The 13,361-nt window shown below is 38.7% G+C and overlaps 2 pseudogenes; both read right to left on the bottom strand.

Moving 5' to 3' along the window:
- Positions 1 to 1,473: 1,473 nt before the first annotated feature.
- Positions 1,474 to 1,594, bottom strand: LOC124120782 (annotated as a pseudogene).
- A 629-nt stretch (positions 1,595 to 2,223) lies between these two features.
- Positions 2,224 to 2,445, bottom strand: LOC124120774 (annotated as a pseudogene).
- Positions 2,446 to 13,361: the final 10,916 nt, after the last annotated feature.

The raw sequence follows: 13,361 nt of genomic DNA, 5'->3' as shown, positions 1-13,361 counted from the left end.
TGAAGCCAAAGCAATATTAACTGCTTTGGAATATATCCAAAAACAGTACAGTTGTAAACGGTTCATCATCTTTTCAGATTCATTATCGTGTCTACAGGCAATCAAATCTAGCTCTTCACATCATCAATTCATTTTAGATATTTTAGAATTGTATAATGACCTTGCTACTGGCCAATACGACATCGTCTTTTGCTGGTTGCCCAGTCATGTTGGAATCACGGGTAACACTATGGCTGATGCTGCAGCAAAGGCAGCTCTCAACAAATCTGTGACACCACTTCTCCTACCATACAGTGACTATAAACCTGTTATTAGATCCTATATCAAAGACCTAATGCAGAAGAAGTGGGACACTCAAGTGGGTATAAATAAATTACATGCAATTAAAGCAGATATCGGTTATACCTACTTGGGCTGTCAGTCCAGATTTGAAGAAGTCGTATTAAGGCGATGTCGTATTGGCCATTCTCGTTATACTCATGAATATTTGTTAAAAGGTGAGGATCCTCCATTTTGTATCCCTTGTGATGAGAGAATCACAGTCAAGCATGTCCTGCTTAACTGTGTTGATTTTTCCATCACAAGGGACAATTATTTCCAGGTTTCATCTATGAAGGAATTTTTTAAGGTAAGTTCTCATTTAATTATTGCTTTTTTAAAAGAAATAGAATTGATTGATAAATATTGATATGTATTGTAAAAAGTATGCGCTTTTAATTTGGTAAAATGATTATATAACTTAGATTGTTAGTGGCTGTACCTTCAAAGGGGGTTGAAGTAGCGTAAAATAATTGTCCCCCTGTGAGGGTACATAAGTCCTATTTCATTCAAAGTATTTTTCATTTTCCATGTTTTTAATCGTAGAATTCTTGTTGTTTTTAACTCATTTGGCTTAAACTTGCTGACAATCACCAGTAGCCAGAGCGATGGTGTAAATCCTGCTGGGTTACCATGTAGGTAGCAGAAGTATCGTAAGTCCCCATGGTACCTAGTATGGTGACCTACCTTTGGCTATTGGTGATCTAAAGCCCATTTTTATTGTGTACTGTTCTGAATTGTTATGAATTTTATTCTGATATGCTAGTTTTACAATCTACATCTGTGATAGTCTGGTGTTTTTACTGTCCTTTGTCGACAGATTTTATTGTCACTATGTATTAATATATAACTTGATTTAGTCACTATATGGCTGAAATATTGCTGCTGTGACTTTAAATAGTAACTCACTCACTTAAATCCTGGAATGGCAGTTTTCAACACATCTGTTAAGTCCTGAAGAGAGCATACCTTGCCTGTGTAGTAAACCCGGACCGTCCGGTAAGCAGATTCCACGTCGATGTCATGATCTCGGATGGGCCTATGATTCTCAGCTGCCGTATACGCCATGAAGGGAGAAGGTGAGGTGACCACTCATGATCACACAACTACTGAGTAGTTGATGCCTCACGTAGACCTGGTAAAAGAGCGCAAGTTAAAAGTTAGTGGCAATCGCATCTATGCAACAATAAGAGTAGAGACTCCATAGGAGAGGATCACATCCGAATTTTGGGTAAGATACTACACTTTGATCTTAGCCAAAAGGCCGAGAAGCGATGCCGGTTGCCGGCAAAATACATCTACTGACACAACATACCATTAAGGTGCTTTTTATTTACATGAAGCGCTTAAAATCCTTAGCCAGCAATATTACATGCACAAATCAGTAAAAATGTTGACAGCACACGAGTGCGACACCCGACTGCAAGACGTTTGTGAAGATATTCAGCGTCTTTGATCAATGTAAAAATGGAGTAAATAGGCCCATTTTCCTATGTATAAAAGAGTGCGCCGATAAAACATGGCCAGACGTTGTGTAAACGTCCTGCAGCGTCCCAGTCCAACGTGAATACCGGCCGCGACATTAGGACTTAATGAGTGGAGTCGGGGAGACAGACAGGCCAGCTTGAATTAGCTTTGGCCCGACTTTGACAGTCGCGCGTGGGTGAGAGTGACAATCCCGTCCGAATTGCCCCAATGTATTAAATAAACTAAAGGTAAAGATACTTAAGGTGTCCAGCAATGCTACTTTTACAAACGTGTACGGGTTTGTGTTGTTAAAGGAAGAGCTGCGTGTGTGAAAATGTATATTTCTAAGGTTTCGAAGTAATAAAATAGAGTATCTATTGAGAAAAAACGGAGCGGCAGTGCAAAATAAGACGAATGTGAAGATGTAGGCAAAGCTGAGAATGGTGGGCCATTCCCGGAGGTACTGCAATACCGGGTCAATACCGGGTCAACCCGTGATGAGGGCGGTGCGAGCCCCGTGGCACCTCATTCCATTCTAAAAATCAGTTTAATATCGATGTCTCCATTAGGAGACGTATCAGATATTCAGCTGACAAGAACAGATTCTTTTTCTTTTTTTTAATAATCCATTTATTCACAGGAAAAGAACAAAGAAAATGACACATTTGGACAGCAATGAGTCCATCATCCCATTAAAAATGTCAATATCACAGTTGGAGGGATGATGGCCCTAACATCGAAATTCTACAGAGTAGCACTTGAGAGTGAGTCAATATTATCAATATATACATATGTACACATGGGACCTAGAATAATAATGGACACATATCAACTTTATGCTTTATTTATAATTATAACATCCTATGGGGGCCAGTTGGGTTCAGTCGTTGGGTCATAACATAGCGATGTACATGTGCAATTTCTTACTTTATTTCATACTGATGACGCTGATTATGCATGGAAGAATGATAATAGTGATAAAAATAATTATAATAGCTGTAGTTATAAAAAAAATGGGCAACTGGGGTCAATCAGTGGGGCTTATCATAATAATGTACATGATAGAATATAAGTAGTAAAATTATTGTTGATATTTAACAATAATAATAATGGTATTATAATGATAATAGTGACTGTATCGTCATGTGGGGTCAATCATTGGGACATAGCATAATAATGGACATTTGTTTTAATTTATTCTATAATATATTTCTTGAGGATGTAATACATTTTGCTAAAATAAAATACATATATTATACAGAGAAATATTAGTGTACATTTAAGGCATTGTGTTAGAAGAGTGTTATCAGCATTTAATTTACAGAAAAAGGGGGAAGACAGCCAATACACACCGAAAGAAGAAGCTGAAAGTCTAAAGAAGTCAACATGAATACGAGTTTTAAGGAGTGACAAGAAACGTGAAACAATATCGTTTCCTTTTAGCCGTTTGTGTTCAAATTTGTTCAGGTTTCTCACCAACCAAATCACGTATTTAGCTGAAGATAAAAGGTAAAAACAAACGGCAAATTTGGACTAATTGGGAATTTTTGGCAGGAGGCCAAACTTAATAATTGCATGTGTTTTCTTTATTAAGCCACATGATAGATAATCCAACCAAGGAAAAACAATATCCCACAAGACATTGACAATAGGACAGGATACAAAAAGATGATCAGATGTTTCAAGCCCAGAGTGACAGAGAATGCAGTCAGGAGAAACGGCCATACCACGGGTATGAAGAATAAAGCCAAGAGGTAGAGCATTATAGATGAGACGAAAATTCATAGTTTTTGGAAGATTATCCATAAAATGATAATGTAAGTTACTCCAAACAAGCCTTAAGTTGATTTGTGGATAAAGACGTTCTCTGTTACCTTTTGGGGCGGTCGGGTAGCCTAGTGGTTAAAGCGTTCGCTCGTCACGCCGAAGACCCGGGTTCGAATCCCGACATGGGTACAATGTGTGAAGCCCATTTCTGGTGTCCCCCGCCGTGATATTGCTGGAATATTGCTAAAAGCGGCGTAAAACCATACTCACTCACTCACTCACTGTTACCTTTTTAAGCAAACAATCATAAAATTGTTTAGTACTTTTGGATTTCATATCTGCCAAGGGGTCCGAAACAACAGATTCAAATAACTTTACGGATCTGAAACAGTTTTGATAGAAAACAGAAGTGGTTTCAGCATGAGGAATGCGAAGAGATAGAAAAGTAAGGTTATATTGCCTTAAGGATAATCCTAACCAATATTTTGCAAAAAACGTCAACTTTGCTGAGCATCCATTAACAAGTTTGTGTATATGTTTTAACTGAAACGACTGTAATTTCGACTTGATATGTATCACAACAAGACCCCCCTCCAAAATTGATTTGAGTGAGTTAATGCTTTACGTCACATCGGCAATATTTCAGCCATATCGTGACGAGAAATGTTACATTTTTAATACATACATTTTTAACTAAATTAAAACCTGTCATCGATGGACAGTAAAATTATTAGAATATCACAGTTTATTATTTAAAACTAGCATACAACTATAAAAAAGATAGCACTATAAATTACGGTACAATATAAAAAAGGGCTATAGTTCGCCAGCTTCTGAAGGTAGATCACCATGCTAAAATTGGATGTTGACACGAAGTATTTTTTATTGCCTGAAGACATGATAAGGAGTCCGAAAAAATAACGAATTCCTTATGTTTAGATTGTTTATTTATATATTCTAGAGCAGTTAAAATGGCCTGTGATTCAGCTGTAAAAATTGAAGTCATCTGGTAATCTAGTTGATATAGTTCTCGATCCAATGACGGTGGCGCTGGCAACAGCACCTCCATCCTTGGATCCATCTGTAAATATTGATTTGTAAATGTTATATTCGCTTCGTAACTGATTATATTCTTGTTGATATTTTAGTTGGTTGGTGTCAGATTTCTTTAGTTTAGATAAGGTAAGATCCACCTGTGGTTTTACTAATTGCCAAGGAGAAGAAAGCAGACGGAAAGGAGATATATTCTGGAGCTCAATTCCTGCAGCAGAGACGAAAGGTTTAATTCTGATTCCTAGTGGTGGAATAAGAGATGACTTTTTATTGAACAGATCCTCACAAAAATTACACCTTGGTCCTTCATTTCAGAAACGATGTCAATTTCTTTCATATCAGCAAACAGCCGATCCCAATCTCTAACAATACCCTTAACTGGTGTTGAGTGTCCTGTGCGGAGTGACTGTAATCGGGATGCCGACGAACATCTTGGTTGACAGGAGATTAAGGGCTTGTTGTCTTTTGTTACATTCAACTAAAAGAGAGCCTGATCGCAAGCGTTTAATGTTTTTTACGTCTCCTGTAATTCCATGAACACCCTTGGATACTGCAAATGGATTCAACTTTAGAGGTAATTGAACAAGAGTCTCAAGAACAAGGAAACGTGGCCAGTAATCGATGGAATTCGACGGACGCTGTTCATCATCAGTATCAAGTGGACGTTTGGATTGTTTTTGTGGGGTTTCATTATCCATGCTTGTTTGTAGAGTTTCGTCATCCCTAGTCCCCACCCGCCACCGAGTGCCAACAAGGGCAGTGTCTTAAAGTCTGTGGATATCCGACAGACAGACACTAGGGATATAGAGATGATATACACAAGCAGAAGGTTCCACCAGTTTGGCCCATGAGTCACCGCCTTCTGGCACTAGCATCTAGCCAAATTTTGAATTTTAATGTAAAGTGAAAATCCATGTATAATGATAAAAGTACAACAAAGTCAAGGCAAGTCAATAACAGATCACAAGCCCAAGCCAAAAAGTTGTAGAGCAATAAAAGTAAGGTGCTCAGGGCTTGGCATGACCAGCCGATTGATAAGACCGGGCCCATCTTACCACCCGTCTAGGCGAAGTTAGGGTCGAAGTGGTGTATTGGGCAAAGGAACGCTATTCCTGGAACCAGTGCCCTCAACCACCAGACTCCCGTCCTCCGCCGACACAGGGACGCAACCCACGGCAAACGGGCTGCCCACTTTGGTCGCCTTTTACGACCAGCAATGGGGTGCTGTGGAAATATTCTGCCCCGGTTCCACACGGGGGAAGAGCTATTAGCGCTACCCAGCACTCACCACGAGTGCCCAAAATAGATGTGTATAAAACGGAGCGCCTAATAGGCTCAGCAGTGGACTGCCAAATAAATCGAAAAGTTTCCCTCTTGAAGAGGTCAACATAATGATTAGAAACTATGGATACTGCTCCACGGTACCATAATTTTGATAGGCCAAGAAGAACATTGCACAGCACTGTTTCCCCCAAAATAGACACTGAACGCCCTTTACACATTTTCTGAACAGTGCGGAATTTTGTAATCACGGAATGAAATTGATCATCATTACTGACCTCTCTACCTATTACAATTCCAACAATTTTTGACTGGTCAATCCAAGATATTCCGAACGGGTGATCAGATCTTGATTTCCATTTACCAATGAATATTCCCTTTGTTTTTGACATATTTAATTTAGACCCAGACGCCCTTCCGAAAGAATAATATTTATCAAAAATTTTTTTTATTGAAGCGTCTGTTGTAGAAAAACCAAGACCATCATCAGCAAAGGCAGAGATTTTAGCTGAATCATCAGTGCCTGGAAGTTGTAACCCTTTAATAGACAAGTCTTTCCGAATTTTATGAAGAAGAGGTTCCAGCGATAATATGTCCGTGTATAAAATTTTGACCCATTTTTTTAAATTTGCACCGAAGCCAAAAGCGTCCAAAACTTTTAACAAAAACTGGTGAGAAACTCGATCAAAGGCTTTCTCTTGATCTAAACTAATAAAGGCACATGGGAGATTTTTTTCCTCCACATAATCAAGCACATTACGATGTAAATGGCAATTATCATGAATAGACCTTCCGGGAACAGCACAAGTCTGATCTTGATGGACCACTTCACCTATGACATTGCCCAAACGATCGCATAATAATTTGGAAATCATTTTTACATCGACGTTTAGTAAAGATATTTGGTGCCAATTACGTACATTAGTGGCATTTTTGACATCCTTACATAGAAGAGTAATAAAAGATCTTTCTGACGAATTAGGCAAAGAGCCGTCAGTAAGACATCACCAAGAACATCAAAAGTAAACACATAAAACTCCTTGGTAAGACAGTCTGGACCTGGTGATATCAGTCCCCATTGTCTTAAGGGCGCCTAAAATTTCGTATTTTATAATATCACCTTCTAGTGAGTCTGAAACAGCATAGTCCAAAACAGGTAAATCATCAAGAAATTCATTGCTAATTTCTTTGCTAATTTCTTCATCAATGGGATCGGCTGCCAAAAGTTCTGAATAGTATTTAAACGAAAACACCCATGATATCCTGAGAGGTTTTTACTATTTTTCCAGAAGAGTCCAAAATAGCATTAGTTGATTTTAATTGTCCTCTCTTTACTTCCTTACGGAAAAAAATAACTAGAAGGTTTTTCCCCTAATTCTAACTCCTTAGCCTTAGATCGGATAAGGTAGCCATAAAATTTGTTTAATTCCAAGTCTTTAATTAGTTTTGTTAATTTCAACAATTTGATCTATACACAACCCAGGACGGCAAGATTCAGCATGACATAAATTTTTATATTGGAATTCTATTTTTTTGTGGTGGGCTGACCTAGATTCATTACGCACTTTGAGTATAAGTTTAATAAAATTCTGTATATTAATTTGAAAATCGTCCCACCAATCTAGAGTTATTTTTTTTAAAGCAGGAATGTTACTGTTGCAAAATGATGCAAATAATATTTTAAAAGCTATATCCAAAATAGAGTTATTACATTTCCAATATGATGGCCCAAAATTTATGACTTCAAAATCTCTAAGACTTACCGCTACGTAATCGTGATCAGAAAAACAGCATGGGGTAATTGTCGTAGAGTCGACAGCAGATAGGAGGTTGGAGGAGAGATAGAACCGGTCAAGCCGGGACCCAACACCAGTAGAATTACGCCAGGTAACCGCCACCTTATCTGGAAATAAAGAACAGAAAATGTCAGTTATGGAAAAAGCGGAGACCCACTTGTCAATAATATTAGCCCCTTGTTGATTGCTTGTTCTATTACCTCCTATCTTATCAAATTTCAAATTATAAATACAGTTAAAATCACCCCCCAAAACCATTAATTTGTTAGTTACTAAATATTTAGATATGTCTTGAAAGAATGTGACTCTGTCAGCACCAACATTAGGTGCATAAATATTTATTAATCTCATTTTTGTTTCATTTATCTTTTTTCCATCTATTACAAAATATCTTCCTTCTATATCGAAATTAAATTCCTCTACCTTAAAATCAACTCTTGAATTAATTATTATACCAACTCCTCTACTGACATTGGTACCAAATGCCCAAAACCCTTTTCCCTGAAATTTAGATTCATACAATTTTGCTAAATTCAAATTATATATGTGAGTCTTCTGAAGAAATAGAAAATCAATGCCTTAATTGAACAATTTTTACAATTTATTAATTTTAGTCTGCTGATCAATAAGCCCATTACAATTAATTGTTACAAAATTATACATCTTTGTTGGATGTTTTGTTCTAAAGGATAAAAACAACTAATTTAAAACGAGTTATACTGAAATGCACTCCATATAATAAGGAGAAAAATGTGATTCGCAATTCAATCTCGAAGTCCAGGGGCGTAGCATAGGTCGTTTTCTTTTGGCTTTGGTGACTAACCCAACTTAAGTGTCTTTTATTTAGTCTTGCCATGCTTGATTCCCGCGACCTAGACTGGGAAGCCGGCAAGATGGCAGCTCGAGCAGCCTCAGAGACACTTTGGGACACGTGACTCGATTGTCACAGTCTTTTCCCATTTCCTGGCGACCCATTATTTTTTCTCCCTTTTTTTTTTTTTTTTTGGCACTCGTGAAGAGCAACCTCCTCGTGGTGAGTGCTGGGTAACGCTAATAGCTCTTCCCCCGTGTGGAACCGGGGTAGAATATTTCCACAGCACCCCATTGCTGGTCGTAAGAGGCGACCAAAGTGGGCAACCTGTTTGCCGTGGGTTGCGCCCCTGTGTCGGTGGAGGACGGGATTCTGGTGGTTGAGGGCATTGGAGCCAGGAACAAGTGTTCCTTTTGCCCAACACACCACTTTGACCCTTACTTCACCTAGACGGGTGGTAGAATGGGCCCGGTTCTATCAATCGGCTGGTCATGCCGTGCCCTGTGCATGGTAAATGTCAATTTTGATTATATTAGTATATCATGCAGTATATATGGCATATTATCGCGTTCTGCACATATCACAACTTTGCCTAGAGTCCTATGCCAGAAGGCGGTGGCTCATGGGCCAATCTGGCATTATTGACCTCCAGGTTCTGATTGTCATCAGATATTTGTATTGGGCAGAACCAACCTTACTCTTATTCTGTTTGACATTATTAGCTACCTGTGTTGGTATTGCTTGAGTATAGCACCCCTGTAACCCTAGTGTATGTAGTTGGCTTCCACTGCAATACTGTCCTTGTTGACACTCCATGGCGGGTGGGGAGCAGGGTTGTCGAATCTGTTTTCTTTCATCATGGCTTCCCCACAAAACACTGGTTCTCGTTTCAAAAATAAGAGAAGACACGTTGACACAGATACAGTTTCATCTTCTGATGATGAAACTTGTGTTCCTAATGTAGATTCATGGCCTCGATTTCTGGTTGTGGAAGGTTTCATGGCCAACCACTCAAGATCAATCCTTTTGTTGTTTCTAACTCTATACAAGGAATATGTGGTGATGTGAAGAACGTCACTCGTTTACGGTCTGGTTCTCTTTTGATAGAGTGTGCAAGGAGACAGCAGTCTCTAAATCTGCTAAATGCACATCATTTTGCGGATACTGAGATAGTTGTCTCTGTGCACAAGTCTCTTAATTCATGTAGGGGCATTGTTCGTGATCGGGCTAATTGTCTGTCTGACATGTCAGAGGATGAGATTGAGGTGGAACTGAAATCTCAAGGGGTGACTTCCGTAAAACGATTCACCCGGAAAGATAATGGCAGAATAATCAATACCACTACTTATCTTTTGACCTTTTCACTGTCAAAACTTCCGACATCCATCAAAGCTGGATATTTTAACATCGGAGTGGATATATATATTCCAAATCCACTCCGTTGTTTTAAGTGTCAACATTTTGGACATGGGGCCAAATCTTGCACTCACGATCCAATTTGCTCCCGCTGCAGTGGCAAACATGACAATATCGATTGCACCAATGATATCAAGTGTGCAAACTGCAACGGTGAGCACATGTCCTACTCCAAGTTATGTCCTGTCTTTGACAGAGAATCTAAAATTGTGAAATTAAAGTACACAAACAACATTTCGTTTTCTGAGGCCAAGAAATTGGTAGCAGACCAAGCTCCCAATACTCCTTCCTCAAGGTCATACTATGCCACAGTTTCTTCTGCCATCAAAAAGGTGAATACTTCATGTCAGACAGCTATTAGCTGGGTCACGGATCAGCAAACTATGCTCTACTCTCTTTCTGAGATGACAACATCCGCTGCAACACAGACTGTTATACCATCTCCCCCTCAGTCTCAACCAGCTGACCTACCTAAACCAGGCCCTGAGCCAGATACTGATTCTATGCAAGATGCTGAACCTGTGCCAGATATTAAGACAGATCAAATCATTGCAACGAAACGTTTAACCACTAAAGAAAGAAAACAGCAGAAACGAAAAGAAGCTAAGGCCCTTAAGCATATTAAGGAGTCTTTACCAATCCCTATAGAGGTTCACAACAGCTTTGAACCTCTTGAGATGGAGGTCTCCCCATCGCTGCCACTACAGCGTAGAGGACCTTCCCCACGCTCACGTTCTCCAATTGAGCCTCCATGAGTTGCTCTCCTAATCTAATCCAATGGAATTGTAGAGGACTTCGGCACAATTTCACTGATCTTCAGCTATTAATTCAGGATTTCAAACCATCTGCATTTTGTTTACAAGAAACTTTCCTTAAAACTACTGATAAATTTGATATAAGACAGTATGATTCATACCATTGCTTTTCCCCTCCAGGGGATAGAGCAACTGGGGGATCTTCTGTTATAGTGAGGCAGGACGTCATTCACAGTCCTGTTCCTCTCATTACCCCTCTTCAGGCTGTTGCGGTACGTGTAACATTAAATATTGTTTTTACATTATGTTCATTGTATGTACCACCGTCGTTCTCTCTTCGACAGTCTGATATTCAAGCACTATATGACCAACTCCCTAAGCCATGTGTTATCATGGGAGATTTGAATGGCCATAACCCTCTTTGGGGTAGTAATGACACTAATAATAAAGGAAAGATACTTGAGGATTTTCTCTTGAATAATGATTTGTGTATTTTCAATGATGGTACTCACACCTATCTACATCCTGCAACTGGCACTTACTCTTGTTTAGACCTGTCAGTTGTAGATTCCAATTTACTTCAGGAATTTGAATGGTCAGTCCACAATGACCTATGCGGAAGCGACCATTTTCCTACCATTTTACAATCTGTGACACCATCTGATGTTTCTCCGTCATCACGATGGAATTTTACTAAGGCAAACTGGGCTTTATATGCAACCCTTTGCACTAATCATCTAAAACCTGATGGTTTTATTGATGTTTCTGATCCTATAAAACTTTTTTCCGATAAACTAATTCAAATAGCTGATGAATGTATTCCGAAGTCCTCTTCAAATCCTCACATACGTAAACCGTGGTTCAGCAATGATTGCAAACTAGCTAGGAAGGCAAGGAAAAAAGCTGAACAATATTTCCGTCGCCATCCTATGGTCCACAATTTAAATAAATTTAAAATATTAAACGCTAAGGCAAGGCGTACTTTTAAACAAAACAAGCGTCAGTCTTGGCAAAATTATGTCTCCAAGATAAATTCACGTACGCCGATATCTAAGGTATGGAACATGATTAAGAAAATTAAAGGTAAGGGTTCTAAATTTGGTGTTCACCACCTTAAAACTGGGAATGACTTATTAACCGATACTTCAGATATTGCTAATAAACTTGGTGAAACTCTGGCTCAACATTCTTCCTCCTCGAACTATGCCCCTAAATTCCAAAAATATCAAAAGCAGCAAGAAAAGAAACCTATAAATTTTAATTCAGATAATGGCGAGGATTACAATGAAATCTTTTCCATTCATGAACTCAATACTGCCCTTGGGCAAGCTCATGACACTGCTTCAGGGTCTGATAATATACATTATCAACTCTTAAAACATTTACCGCAGTCCTGTTTAGAAACCCTCTTGATGATCTTTGATAAAATCTGGACGTCAGGAGAATTTCCTTCTTCATGGCGTGATGCTATAGTAATTCCCATACCTAAACCTGGTCGTGATCATACTGATCCTTCCAATTATCGACCCATTTCATTGACTAGTTGCGTTTGCAAAACCATGGAACGCATGGTCAATAATAGATTAACCTGGTACTTAGAATCCCATAACTTAATCACAAATATCCAATGTGGATTCCGTAAAAATCGCAGTACCATTGACCACTTAGTTCGACTGGAGTCATTCGTTAAGAATGCCATTGTAAATAAGCAACATGCAGTGTCTATCTTTTTCGATCTAGAAAAAGCATACGACACTACATGGAAGCACGGTATTTTAAAAGACTTACATGACTTTGGATTGCGAGGCCGTTTGCCTCAATTTATATCCAAGTTTTTATCTGACAGACAATTTCAAGTCCGCGTGGGAACTACCCTGTCTGATCATTATAATCAGGATCAGGGTGTCCCACAAGGCAGTATTTTGTCTGTCACATTGTTCAGCATTAAAATAAATAGCCTCTCTAAGGTTTTAAGTGACTCCATTGATGGATCTTTATTCGTGGATGACTTTAACATATCATGTCGTGGTAAAAACATGCATACTATCGAAAGACAATTACAATTATGTCTCAATAAGATAAATAAATGGTGTTTAGAAAATGGTTTTAAATTTTCGAAATCCAAAACAAACTGTTTACACTTTTGTAGGAAATACAAACCTCATAAAGACCCTGAGTTAGTTTTAGATAGCACTCCGATTAAAGTTGTAAAAGAGGCTAAATTCCTGGGTATTATTTTTGACCACCATTTAACCTTTTTACCACATATAAAATATTTGAAAAATAAATGCCTGAAGGCCCTTGACCTACTGAAAGTTGTTTCAAATTCCAAGTGGGGTGGGGATCAGAAAACCCTACTCCAATTATACAGAACACTAATTCGCTCTAAACTGGATTATGGCTCCATCGTCTATGGTGGAGCCTGCAAAAGCAACCTTAAACTTTTGGATACTATCCATCATCAAGGTCTAAGACTATGTCTTGGATCTTTCCGAACTTCTCCTATTCACAGTCTGTACGTTGAAGCTGATGAGCCATCTCTTAAACAACGCCGCATTAAATTATCCTTACAGTATGTCTCTAAATTACGCTCTAATAATTCGAATCCAGCATATGACTGTGTTTTTCAACCCCTTTATGAAAATCTCTATAAAAACAAATCATCGGTTCTACCCCCACTTGGAATAAGACTTCAAT

This window comes from Haliotis rufescens, unplaced genomic scaffold, assembly GCF_023055435.1.
Source record: "Haliotis rufescens isolate VD_foot unplaced genomic scaffold, xgHalRufe1.0.p SCAF_98, whole genome shotgun sequence".
NCBI classification, from domain to species: Eukaryota; Metazoa; Mollusca; class Gastropoda; order Lepetellida; family Haliotidae; genus Haliotis; species Haliotis rufescens.
This window is presented reverse-complemented; position numbering and strand designations above follow the sequence as displayed.